The 14,651-nt window shown below is 44.0% G+C and overlaps 1 protein-coding gene across 3 annotated transcripts in view; it reads right to left on the reverse strand.

Moving 5' to 3' along the window:
• The window catches only part of CRTC1 (CREB regulated transcription coactivator 1), a 313,574-nt gene that overhangs the window by 83,437 nt on the left and 215,486 nt on the right, over positions 1-14,651 (reverse strand). The gene's annotated exons all lie outside the window — the stretch shown is intronic.

The following is a 14,651-nucleotide window of genomic DNA, read 5'->3' on the forward strand; positions in this document are numbered from 1 at the left end:
AATGTTTAGGACTCTAAGCGGAATAGATTTACCCAATTAAAAATGTTAAGCTGTAAGTCTTCATTGGTGACATCTTGTAGTACGTTTGACATTTTAATCACTTACCATTGACTCTTTCAGACGCAAAAAGAACAGAATACTAGTAATATTTTTGGTTCATTTGTAACTCTTTACAGATGTTAGAAGTACGGATGTGTTAAATGTTGGCTCTTTGGCTTTGATACAGGCTCAGAAGATGGGCCCGCATCTTTGTCAGCAGATGATAGACCTGTTATTCAACCACTGTCTGCATCTAACACCTGTGAGTGTAAAAGCTTTGCATATGGCTGTGTTAACCTGATAAATGCCACTGTCAATAGCAGCATTTACAGCGCACGGCCTGAGAGGCAAACTGTACTAACTGACCTTAGCTTTTAGTGACCGGAAATTCCCAGGTCTCCGGTATCTATCATAACGGTGCTCCAATGCTGTCTGGCCTGTAGCTGGATTTCATATAGGAGACTGTGATTTTTGCTACATAGCAATACTGTACATACAAATGATTGACCATTTGCAGATTCATGCTCCTTGAGGGGGCTAACAAACACAGTGAAACTCTGATGAATGTGCCCCCACCATTAAGAATTTAAAAAAAAAAAAAATTAAGAAACACACATTTGGTAATAGCATGTTCGTAAAAGTCCAATCTAACAAAATATCAAATTAATTACCCAGAGCAGTAATTGTCAAAGAGAAAAAAATAGAAAAGCCAGTATCAAAAAACATAAAATGCAATAAGAAGCTATCGAAACATTGTTTCTTCCCCAAAACAGTATTAATAACATCGTTAGATTAACACGCAAAAAAGGTCCTCACACAGTGCTATGGACCAAAAATGTAAACATTACAGGTCTTGAAAAATAACGACAAGCAAAAAAAAATGCAATAATGTTTCTTTTTTATATATATATATATATATATATATATATATATATATATATATATATATATATATATATATATTTACATTTTTTTCTCCCAATTAAAAAAACATTTGATACAAAAGCAAACGAAAAAAAAAAACAAAAAAAAACAGTGACCTGGAGGATCAGATTGCCAGGTAATTTTTATCGCATAACAAATGCGGTAAAAAACAAACAGAAATCAGTTATTGGATTACATTTTTTTAAGCAGTTTTGCTGCCACACTTTGTACTGTACTGGAAAACGTGGAAAAGATTCAAATAGCAGGGAGTCATTCAAACATAAAAGTCAACCAGCAAAAAAAACAAACCCTCATGGCTATATTGACAAATAAAAATGTAAAGGTTCTGGGAAGAAATGGAAGAGGAAACCAAGTGCAAAAATAGAGGGGTGGGGGGAGTAAAAAAATTGCTTGGGGTGGAAGGGTTTAAACACCATTCAAGCTACATTCCCACGATTAGCGGTGTCAAAAATGCAGTGTCCAGCAAAGTGGATGGGATTTATAGAAATCTTATGCCCTCTGTGCTTTTTTGTAACACTGCATAAAATGATCTGAGGTGGGTGTTTTGTTTTTGTTGTGGGGGGCGAACTCTGGAAACAGAACAATGTAATGATCTGCTGGACACTGTCTCTCTGTATACAGGCTGTGTAATACTCTGCACCTTTTTGGGTTGAAAACAGTGTGTCATGGATGTGTAAGAGGCGGCAGATAGTCAAAACTGCATCTAGATGCAGAAGGTCTCAGACGTTGGTTTTGCAGACTCCTACCCAGAGGTGTATCTAGCCTTTCCTGCACCCGAGGCAAAGGATCAGTCTGGCGCCCCCCCCCCCCCCCCCCAACACCTCCCCCATTTGAGCCTTAGCTCTATTGAAACTGCATGACCAAGCCAAGGTACATTCCTGAATCCCCGTAATGTTAAAATAGATACCAATAAAAGTAAAATTAATTGAGACATCAGTAGGTCAAGTGTTTTTGAATATCCATATTGAATCAGGAGCCTCATATAATCCTGCATAAAGGTTAATAATGGCCCCATAAGATGCTCCATAAAGATATTTGCCCAATATAGTGCTGCAGAAACGTTAATTATGGCCCCATAAGATGCTCCATAGAGACATTTGCCCCATATATTGCTGCACATACGTTATGGCCCCATACAGACACTTGCCCCGTTATAGTGCTGCACAAACGTTATGGCCCCATAAGATGCTCTATACAGACACTTGCCCCATATAGTGCTGCACAAACGTTATGGCCCCATAGATGCTCCATACAGACACTTGCCCTATATAGTGCTGCACAAATGTTATGGCCCCATAGATGCTCTATACAGAAACTTGCCACGTTATAGTGCTGCACAAATGTTATGGCCCCATAAGATACCCCATACAGATATTTGCCCCATTTGCTGTTGCTGCGATAAAAAAAAAAAATCACATACTCACCTCTCCGTCGCTCAGGCCCCCGGCACTTTCAATATTCACCTGCTCCTCGTTCCAGCCGCCGCTCCATCTTCAGCACTGACGTTCAGGCAGAGGGCGCGCACTAACTACGTCACCGCGCCCTCTGACCTCAGCGTCACTGCAGAAGACGGAGCAGCGTCTGGAACGAGGAGCAGGTGAATATCGCGCTGCGCTCCCCTCCCCGTTATACTCACCTGCTCCTGGCGCGGTGCAGTCCCTGCTTCCCCGGCGCTGCTGCTTCTTCCTGTACTAAGCGGTCACCGTTACCACTCATTACAGTAATGAATATGCAGCTCCACCCCTATGGGAGGTGGAGCCGCATATTCATTACTGTAATGAGCGGTACCATGTGACCACTCAGTACAAGAAGAAGCCGGGGCGCCGGGCAGCCAGGGACCTGCAGGGACCGCGCCGGGAGCAGGTGAGTATAATTAGACAGCTGCCGCTCCCCCTCCCTGGCCCTGCCAACCCCTGGGTATGACTCGACGAGGAGCCTCCTTGGACCGCCGCATCATCAGGCGGCCCGCTGGCGCCCTGTCGGCTGCGCCCGGGGCACATGCCCGGCTGCCACCCCTGGATACGCCACTGCTCCTACATAGTCCTTCTGACATAAGCACCCAGTGGCATCCTCCCACAGCTCTAGTTGACACACATGGAGCAGGGTGTTTATAACTCCCAGCTTGCTGCTGGGAGCTGTCGGTGATATTTCCATTTCCCTGTTGAGGCTTGGAGCTATAACAGTCAGCGATCTTCCTCTTTGGTGTTTGGTGGAAATCTGTATTTCGCTCAGTCTACTCAAGCTAAGCGTTCCTCTTGTTTGTGTATCCCATCTGTTTTAAGTGGTAGTGGGGATTGACAAGTGCTCATCCTGTCCTTCCCTAAGCAGGGCTTATCACCAGGGTCAGGTATCCTGCTGGGCGATAGGTGCAGAACCTATATAGGGAGGCTTAGGGCAGACAGGGTGACGTTAGATCTGCCTAGGGATATCCACTCCCCCCTTCCCTAGTTTTGGGTTCCCTCCCCCTTATCCCTTCGTGTTGCACTTTGCCTTTCCTACACTGTGCGTGACACAATGAGGAGAGCATCAAATTGGGGCATAGTCGTGTAGCTGCTGATGGTAGTGCTGCAGCTGCTGCAGGGAGAGAGAGGATGTGGTCTATCTATGCCTGCTACCAGGGCTGTGGTGTTGGAGTTGTGGAGTCAGGAACCATTTTGGTGGAGTTAAAGTAAGTATAAAATGGACCAACTCCGAAAATAAAAAAATTGGGTACAGTAGTTCAATGCAAGATGTGCTGTAATTTTTTCATAATTTTGGAAAGTTATGAAAAGTCCTATAAATGTCTGTTCTGTTCCTGATCTAAGGATTTAGGCTTTTAGTTGAGATGACTCTGTGCTGCACTTTATGTACATGCTCAGTATTGACCAGTGATGTGGAGTCGGGAGTCAGGGATATAGAGGAGTCTGAGGTTTGGCTTACCAACTCCATAGCCTTGGTTTTTACTGGTATCATATCTGGATACATATAATTTTTTGATCTCCGTTTAATTAGTTTATTTTCTGTATGATGTATGAACAAAAAATCTCCAAAATATTAAATAGGACGTTGTAAAATTTAATTTTTATGAAATTCACCATGCAGTATAATTGATGTTAACTGTATTCTGTGATTGATACGACCACCTTGATAACCATTTAACCCCTTCATCTTGAAGCCTGTTTTCACTTACATGACAAGGCCAATTTTTTAATTCTGTACTCAATATGAATTGAATACTTTATGAGGTAATAATTACAGAGGAGCGAACTTGAAAACGTTCGCCAATCTAAATGTCGGCAAGAAAGTAGCACATTCGGATTTGTGTTCGGATTCCCAAGCATTTTTACGCAAAGTTAGCAAAGTTTGGTTACAGTTCACTAAATCATCGAGTTTCCACTAATGCTAAAGTTAGGACTTTGGATAGGATAGTGGTGCTGTACGATGAGCGGGGAGGACGTGTTTTATGAGGGGAGGGGGTGGGGAGGGGTGGGAGAGGGGCACTAGCGGCCAACTGTAATTTTTCTTTACTTAACTTTATTTGTGGAGATTCCGGCAGCCAATCAGGGAGCAGAAACTATGCACAATGTCCAGACAAAAGGACTTCAGTCATTGGCTGCCACAGTCACATGTCCCTCTCCATATAAAAAGCGACATGTTTTGCTGGAGCAATTTTCTCAGTGTAACAGAGAGACTGCTCCTGCTGCAAGCTAACTTGTTACATAGTTAGATAGGATCCAGTCCTGTGTGAAATTGACCTTACAGCATCTAACCAGATTGTGCCAATAGTGTTGTGCAGGCAGGAGTCCACATTTTCTAATCCAAATAGATTGGGCTAATACAGTGTTGCAGTCAGGACTCAGGCGGTCAGATTTACTTATCAAAATCGTTTGGGCTAATATTGGGGGGCAGGCACAAAGCCCCATTTCCCAATCCAAATTATTTAGGCTAGTACTGTGTTGCAGTCAGAACTCAGGTGGTCATATTTATTAATCAAAATAGTTTGGGCTAATATTGGGGTGCACGCATCATGCCTCATTTCATAATCCAAATCGTTTGGACTAATACTCTAGTTTAGGCACCAGGTCTCATTTTATAATCAAAATCACCACCAGTCCACATTTCAGCATCTAATTCCTTTGTGCTAATTGTGTGGTAGAGCAACCAGCCCACATTTCAACATATAAATCATTTGTGCCAATTCTGTGGCCTAGCTACACTATCTCAGCCAATAAATATTGATTATTCATTTATTGACCTGTGACTGATGGGTCTGGGCCTAGGGTTCTGAAAAAGATGGTTAAAAGAGGGGAATGGTACATCCAACATGAGTGGCAAAAAGCGAGATTGTGGTGAAAGGAGGTATAGGCTTGGTGTTTGAGGTGTACTTGGGCAGGCGGTAATGTTACTGAAAGCGCTACTGAACAAACACTGGCTAATCCTATCCAAAGACAACTGATAATTTGTGTTACTGGACAGGCTACTCGACTTTCTTTCTTTAGCAGCAGCAGAGCATTACGCATTGTAGATGAGGTCCAAAAAGAGCATGTGGTCCAATGGATGGAAAGAGCTGCATCAAGTGGCCTCTCCTCCAATGACCCTTGTATCCCCCCCTTCCCCCCCCCCCCCCCCAAGTCACAACTTTCCGACAACCAAAATGACCCAGAGTAAAAATCGTATAATAGTACGGCACGTATCCATGGGCAGGGCCTGGGACAGGGTTTGGGCCAGCATTTCTAAACATTGATCAGTAACAGGCTAAGTGACAGGTGTAGGCCTGTTGGTCTAAGAGCCCTGCCAAATTCAGGCAACACACATGAAAGAGACCCAACTTGGAGACCAAAAATTTACAACAATTAGGGGCAGACAACAGGAACAGTGGAATCAACTGACCCAGAGTACAAATAGTATAAGAGGGCTCCAACACCCCTTTCAATACAGGCAAGCCACCAGATGAAGACAGCTTGGAATCTCAACATTTCAAAAAGCAGTTTGTAACATCAGCAGCAACAGCAGGCACAGAAGCCATGACAAAGGTGTCACACACTGCAATTAAGTGAGATCAATGCAGTACACTAAAAACTACACCATCGCCTAGCATGCCCAGTCTGCGAATGGGGTGCAAAAGTCATTGCAGATCCGTGACTTCTTCATCTTAATGAAAGTTAGGCGGTCTACACTTACAGGGGACAGCTGGATGCACCTATCCATCAAAACACCACCAGCAGCGCTGAAGACACATTCTCAGAACGCTGGCTGCCCGGCATGACAAAACCTCCAAAGCTTGACAGGTGAGCTAAGTATACTCTTCTATTTTTGAAGACCAAAATGCAAAAGGGTCCACCCCTCCCCCCCCCAATGCCATTGATATTGAGCTTGAAATACTCCCGCATCATCCTCTCCAGCTGTTCACTATGTGTCAGACTTGTAACCAGTTCTGCTGGTACACAGACTGGTTTACAAAAATGTGTGAAATGACTCCCAGAAATTGCTTCTGCCACTTACACGGCTGCTAATGATTTGGCATTGACGACTCGACATCCCCAGGGTTGTAAGTCTTTATTTGCGATGCACACTGTGTGCCTCACTGCTATCTTGGGCAAAACCACTCTTAAGATGGTCTAAAAATGTGTTTCGATACTCCAGCATGCGTGCGTCCGTTTCAATGGGGCAAAATTTACTATTGCACTGTGGATCTAACAGAGTGGCAACCCAGTAACAACATTATTTCTAATCCTAAAAATACGGGCATCATGTTGCAGATAGTGCTCAAGAAGGTCTTCATGTGGCAGGCACATCCATGAGGCCAAGTCCATGGTGTGTTGGTGACAGGATAACACTCAAGCTTGCTTCCTCCGTCCCCTCCTACGTGTGCGATGACAGTCCAGAAATTAGATATATTGTTAAACCTTCCACAACCTCCTCTGCTTTTTCCTTTTCCTCTGGGACCACCACCTCCTCACGTTAACAATTAAAAGCGTGCTCCAGCGTGTAGATGACAGGAATAGTGATGATGATGATCATGGCATCATCAGCGCTAACCAGCTTAGTAGCCATTTTAAAACTGCAGAAATTGCCGTGCCACCAGGTTGAGGACGTGAGCCATGCAAGGCAAGTGTGTGAGGTTGCCCCCGCATAGGGTCGCCACCAGGTTCGCACAGTTTTTGCACATGTCCTTCCCCTGCATCCAGGTTCTATGGAGACAGCCATTGCTCAAACTCGGCCTGGATAGCTGTCCACAACTCGAGTGACTACGATTTCCAAGGCATATTAATTTAAACACCGCCTGATTACAGTGAGCTCTGGCTCAGAAGTATGGAAGTGGAATTCTCTCTGCACTGTTGGAACTCGTGTCTCATTAATGTTGAGGACGCAGGTGTAGGCCCTAGCGGAACTGGAGGAGGCAGAAGCAGTGGAGGAAGTGTTAGATATAGTTTGTCCCGAAAGCCTTAGGGATTTCAAGACATGGTATCTAGTGATACCTTGGTGTGTAGTGGTTTAGTTCACCATCACTTGGTGTGTAGCGGTTTAGTTCATCATCCCTTGGTGTGCAGTGGTTTAGTCCTTCAACCCCTGTTGTCTAGTAGTTTAGTTCTCCATATTCTGGTGTGTAGTGGTTTAGTTATCCAACCTTAGATGTTTAGTAGATTAGTTCTCGAACCCCTGTTGTCTAGTAGTTTAGTTCTAAACCCTCAGATGTGTAGTGGTTTGGTTCTCCATCCCCAAGAACCCTGCAAGCCTTGGGGATTCCAAGACTTGTGGAGAAGACCCTTCCCCGCCTGCCTCTGGAGCCACCAGAGTGACCATGCTTGCTCGTCCAAGTGTCAATGGTGAAATTCACCCAGGCAGACTTACATTTTTTTCAAGGAACGGGTGAAGTTGCCTGCAATATGTGCGCAGGCACAGCTTTCACAGGTAAGTAATGGCGACTGGGCAATTGGTATTGAGAAAAAATGTGACGTGCTTGGTGTCTGAGATCGGTCAAAAACATTAGGCATGTCCATTTCTGTAACAGCTCTTGCGCACTCCGAATGTAGCAGGTAAAGTGGAAGATCTGCAGCCGGAGACCTGTGTGAGAACACTTGCCACAGCGATGGAGGAGGAAGAAGCAGTAGATGCGGTTGATGTGGTGTCGCCGGTGGTTGATGAGGCCCGCTAGGCCGCATTTTTGCGCAGTGAGATTCCCAGACTCTCTCATGTTGATCGCACATGTGCTGGTTCATGCATGTACTAGGCAAATTATTAGAATTTTTGCCTCTACTGATTTATTTATTTATTTATTTTACAAAGTTTGCAGATAACGTGAGTTGGGTCATCCTTTTCAGTCTCAAAAAAGTCCCAGGCTAGGCAACCCTTGCGGCTCATTCGAACTGCAGACCAGAGACCGCTGCTGGCCACAGCCAGAGTTGTAACTGAGGATGCAGTTCTTGTCGTGGTTGCATCACTCCATGTCTGTGCGGGATGCCACAATGCAACCTCGTCTTTCTCCTCCTCCACCTCCTCTACTGAGTTACACAGCTGCGTGCCTCTGGGTTCACAACAAGTGGGATCTACAACCTCAACGTAATCCTCTGTTCTCCCACTCCTCGCCCTGAGATTCACCCTCCTCCTCTTCATGCCCTGACAGCACAGTACAGTCCTCGTGCATCTCAGGTATCTGAGTCTCATCAGGATCACCTTCACCCCGGGGGGTTAACATCTGCTGATGAGGGTTTGGATGTTGCTCAAATCCTACTTTGTCTGGCCCGAGATCCAACAGAAAAAAATGTGACTACTGCAAGTTCCTGCTCTGTGTCCTCCCTTCTAGCACACCTCCAATCTACCCTAAACTCTGCTGCCTGATTAATCCACCTATCCCCCCTCTATTCCCCAGCCTTGTGTCTCTATCACTCCTTTCCCTGGCTGCACATTACCCAGAGACCCTAGTTCAAAACCCTAACCACGGCACACAAAGCCATCCACAATTAATTTCCTCCATACATGACCTAGTCTCTCAGTACTTAACTGCACACAACCACCGATCCTCACAAGATCTCCTTTTATACTCCCCTCTTACCACAATCACATACTAGATTTCTCCTGTACATCCCCTCTACTCTGGAAAGCTCTACCCCAACATATCATACTATCGCCTAACACGGGAACCTAGTACTTGCACAAGCAGCTCTACCCTACCCTCACCAGTTGCATCCTCACCCATCCCTTGTAAACTGTGAGCACTCACGGGCAGGGTCCTTTCTCCTCCAGTACCGGTCAGTGACTTATATTGCTTAAGAATATCGTACTTGTTTTTAGTATGTATACCCCTTTTCACATAAAAAGAGCCATGGAATAAATGGCGCTAAACCATTAAACAATAATACCGCTGTGCGACTGTCAAAGTAAGGTAGTCGATTAACCTGTCCAGTAACAGAAGCTGTCAAAACGCTGCGCAATTATACTATTTCCACTCTGGGGAAATTGGTGACACTTTAGTGGTGGTGTGGCAAAAATTTTGGGAAATGTATGTACTCCAAGTTAGGTCTCCTTCATATGTGTTGCCTGTAGCAGTATGGCTCCCAGACTGGTAGGCCTGCACTTACTTTCAGTCAAATACCTGTGTTACTATCCTTTAATGTTTATAACAATAGTAGTCGACGAAGCTGATATTTGTGCCACCTGAGTGTAGCTGAGCAGAAAAACTGTTTGAGATGTTGCATGAGGTATCAGGGCTCCCAGCAAAGCAGGCTTACACCGTTCCCTAACCCACCTTAATTTAAACAAATTAAAAGCTCTAAATGCTGGCCCAGACCCTGATACCTCATGCATGGCCCATGGCCGACAGCTACTGTGCCACTATTAAATGTGCACTGTGGGTCAATTGATGCCACTTTTCTGTTTGTCTGCCCCTAACTTTTGGAAATGTTTGGACTCCAAGTAGGGTCACCTTCATGTGTATTGCCTGGATTTGGCAGGGCTCTCAGAGCACCAGTTCTACCCCCCTGTAACTCATCCACCTGTTACTGTTCAATGTCTCAGCTAAAAATCCTGGTCGAAGCCCTGTCCCAGGCTCAATCTCATGCATCGCAATTATACTATTTGTACTCTGGGACAATTGTTGCCCCTTTTTATGGTGTCTGCATCCAATTTGAAGTGTTTGGGAAGCTTTTTGGCACCCCCTTTAAGGTGTTATCTATGCAATTAGTTTTGCCTCCCATTGATTTCAATGGGGTTCGGGAATGTTCAACGAGCCGTTCGGCAAACATCAGGACGTTCATCAAGCTGAACCTTGAAACGTTCGCTCATCAATACAAGTCACTAACTGGTACTGGAGGAGAGAGGCTGGACAGACATCTGTCTGGGATGATTTAGTGAATCCTGCTTTGAGCAGGGGATTAGACCAGATGACCCAGGAGGTCCCTTCCAACTCTATAATTCTATGATCTCTAGTAACAACTCTGGAACGCTTCAACGGATCCTAGCGATTCACACAGAGTTTTCTTGTGACATATACTTCATGATAGAGGTAAAATTTGTTCAATACGACTTATTATTTATTTGTGAAAATATCGGAAATTTGGAGACAATTTTGAAATTTTCTTACTGTTAATTTTTATGCCCTTAAATCAGAATTCTGTCATGCAAAATAACTAAAAAAAATAACATTTACCACATGTCTACTTTACATCAGCACAATTTTTGAAACAGTTTTTTTTTTTTATTAGGAAGTTATAAGGGGCCGTGTGTTCCCCCCCCCCCTCCCCTCCCCTCGACTTTCCCTAATCTGTTTGTTGACCCTTCCCCCCTCTTTTTTGTTTTTCATTTTTTCTTCAGCTATAACTTCCCCTCTCTCACCATTCGGGGTTATCTAGTTACAGAGTGGTAGTCCACTCGTATTGTATTTCCATGTTGAATCCTATGTTTTTAGCCTTATGTTTATCTTGATTGAGAGGTACTTTGCCTTTAATTTGCAAATTGGAACGCTAAAATAGCTACCGTCTTTAATAATGGGCTTCTGTAATACCGGAAAGAGGGAGGTAATCCCGTGTACCTATGTTTGTATGTTAATATGCTAATGTTGAAAATGTTTAATTGAAAATGTTTAATAAAAACAGTTTGGAAAAAAAAAAAAGGAAGTTATAAGGGATAAAAGTTGACCAGCGGTTTCTCATTTTTACAACAAACTTTTACAAAAACAATTTTTTAGGGATCAAATTTGACGTGACTGAGGGGCCTCTGACAGAAAATACCCCAAAATTTACACCATTCTAAAAACTGCACCCCCCTCAAGGTGCTTAAAATCATATTCAAGAAGTTTATTAACCCTTTAGGTACTTTACAGGAATTATTGGAATGTGGAAGGAAAAAATGAACAACTTTTTTCACAAAAATGTTACTTTACACCCATTTTTTGTTTTCACAAGGGTAGCAAGACAAAATGGACTCTCCCCCAAAAAATTTGTGCACACTGATACCTCATATGTGGGAGAAAACTACTGTTTGTGTGAACGACAGGGCTCGGAAGGGAAGAAGCGTCATTTTACTTTTTGAATGCAAAACTAACGAAGCATGAGCGGACGACATGTCGCATTTGTAGAGCCCCTGATGTGCTTAAAGAGTGGAAACCCCCCATAGGTGACCCCATTTTGAAAACTAGTTCCCCCCCCCCCCGAACACCGGGTGTTTGTCGTACTGTCATGTGCAAGACAGCGTGGCAAACACTGCTTCTGATTGGCAGTAAAATCATCCCTGCCGGTCAGAGAGACGCAGTTCCCAAGTTGTCAAAAGACAGCGGAAGCACTCACTGTTGTCAGCTGATGGGACTACAAATCCCATCATCCGACACATACAGCCGCTAACAACAGTGAGAGCAGAAGCAGCGGATGGGAGTACCCATCGCTCCTGTGCTGTAAATACATAATTAAAAAAAACAGAGTGGGTTCCCCTGTATTTTTGCTAACCAGTCAGGCAAAACTCACAGCTGGGGGCAACCCTCAGCTTCAGCAAGGCTAGTTATCAAGAATAGAGGGGTCCCCAGGCTGGGTTTTTGTTTTTAATTAGTTAAATAAATAATTTAAAAAAAATGGCTTGGGGTCCCCTTCATTTTTGACAACCAACCTTGCTAAAGCAGACAGCTGGGAGCTGGTATTCTCAGGCTGGTAAGGGGCCGTGGATATTGGCCCCCCAGCCTAAAAATCGCAGCTGCCCAGAAAAGGCACATCTATTAGATGCGCCAATTCTGGCGCTTTAAGGCCACTGTATCCTGGTGTACTAAATTCATGGCAAGACATAATATGGTAATGAGGCAAAATATGAAAATAAACCCAAAACTTACCTGCAGATCTTGATAGCAAAGTAAATCGTTTCCATCGATATGTAATACAACAGTGCACTAAACATGACTATCCGCTAAGTAGTATTGAAAATATGGATGAAACGTCAATGAATTTTGATATGGTTGGAAATAAAACTGTCTATCAAAAAGGTGACAAAACAATTTTAATTAAAACAACAGGGCAGGAGAAGTCCAGTTTTACAGTGGCATTAGGATGTACAGCTGATGGCACCAAACGGAGACCAATGATATGTAAAAAAAAAAAAAAAAAAAAAAAAATGCTGAAACTCAAGTTCCCTGTTGGTTGTTTTGTACATGAGAATGACAAAGGCTGGATGGATGAAGAAGGGGTAAAGCTATGGCTTGATAATTTATGGAGCAGGCGACCAAGTGGACTTATTCTAAAATGTAGTCTACTGGTGTGGGATATGTTCAGTGCTCATTTAACTCCCAGCACCAAGCAAAGGCTTGCAAGACTAAACACACATGCAGCAGTTATTCCTGCAGGATTGACATCGTTGGTACGGCCACTGGATGTGTGCCTAAACAAGCCATTTAAAGATCGCATTCGAGAACAGTGGAATGAATGGATGATTAGTGCGAAAAGTCATTTACAAAAGGAGGAAAAGTGCATGCTCCACGGTCGGATGTTTTGTGCAAGTTTGTCATAAAAGCCTGGAATGATATTGATGCAGAAAGAGTAATCAAGTCTTTCAAAAAGTGTGTCATGTCAAATTCATTAGATGGTATGGAGGACGACTACTTGTGGCAAGATCAAGAGGAAGCCGAAGCGGAGCCCACACCATCTGATACGGAATTTGATCCATACAATGACTGCCTTACCGATGTATCACAAGATGTCATTGATGTACTTATGATAACAGATGATGAACAGGAGGATTATGAAGGCTTTTAAAGGGAAACCGTCACACCAGCAAAACCTGTAAAAATACTGTAGCTTGCAGTTATGATGGGCGTTGCTAACTCGCCAGGGACTAGCCGGACACTTGCTCTCTCTCTACTGTTTGTTATCTTCCTCCTGTCATCATCAGTTCCAGTGTGCTTGACAGCTTAGAAAACAAACAGCATGGCAGCTCCCATGGGTTTATTGTCTAACGGTACCTTCACACTAAGCGACTTTGCAGCGAGAACGACGACGATCCGTGACGTTGCAGCGTCCTGGATAGCGATCTCGTTGTGTTTGACACGAAGCAGCGATCTGGATCCCGCTGTGATATCGCTGGTCGGAGCTAGAAGTCCAGAACTTTATTTCGTCGCTTCATCACCCGCTGTCATCGCTGTATCGGCGTGTGTGACGCCGATACAGCGATGTGTTGACTTGTAACCAGGGTAAACATCGGGTTACTAAGTGCAGGGCCGCGCTTAGTAACCCCATATTTACCTGGGTTACCATTGTAAAAGTAAAAAAACCCCACTACATACTCACCTTCTGATGTCTGTCACGTCCCCCGGCGTCCACAGGGTTACGCGCTGCTGCCGAGAACTTCCTGCACTGACTGTGTCAGCGCCGGCCGTAAAGCAGAGCACAGCTGTGATGTCACCGCTGTGCTCTACTTTACTGCCGGCCTGACACATTCAGTGCAGGAAGCTCTGAGCAGCAGCGCGTAACCCTGTGGACGCCGGGGGACGTGACAGACATCAGGTGGTGAGTATGTACTGTTTTTTTTTTTACTTTTACAATGGTAACCAGGGTAAATATCGGGTTACTAAGCGCGGCCCTGCACTTAGTAACCCGATATTTACCCTGGTTACCCGGGTGCTGCAGGGGGACTTCGGCATCGTTGAAGACAGTTTCAACGTTGCCGAAGTCGTTCCCCTGATCGTTGGTCGCTGGAGAGCTGTCTGTGTGACAGCTCCCCAGCGACCTAAACAGCGACGCTGCAGCGATCGGCTCGTTGTCTATATCGCTGCAGCGTCGCTGAGTGTGACGGTACCTTTAGCCTTCCTTTCACCTTTAGAGTGAATTAGCAAAAGTTTAATCCACTAGCACTGTTTTATTATACATGTTTGATGCCAAACAGCCTTATGTTTATAAGTGACAGTTTTCCTGCTAAGTACCTGCATGTCATAAGAATTTGAATTAAAATTACCATATTGAAATCAATGATGAATACGAAGGACCAGAGTTATTTTATAAAAAATTATTTATTGAATATAAATAATAAAAGCTATAACAATTCATAGTTACTATAGAGTTTATATATGATTTAATGTAACTTTATATATTGCTGGTCTCTTTATATATCATATTGAAATCAAATGGTTTTTTTTCTTTTAATTTTTACCGTATGTGCGTTGGAAGAGGGGTAGTCATACGACGAGTATATCCCAAACTATCTTTTAACTGGAAAAGTTG

This window comes from Ranitomeya variabilis, chromosome 1, assembly GCF_051348905.1.
Source record: "Ranitomeya variabilis isolate aRanVar5 chromosome 1, aRanVar5.hap1, whole genome shotgun sequence".
NCBI classification, from domain to species: domain Eukaryota; kingdom Metazoa; phylum Chordata; class Amphibia; order Anura; family Dendrobatidae; genus Ranitomeya; species Ranitomeya variabilis.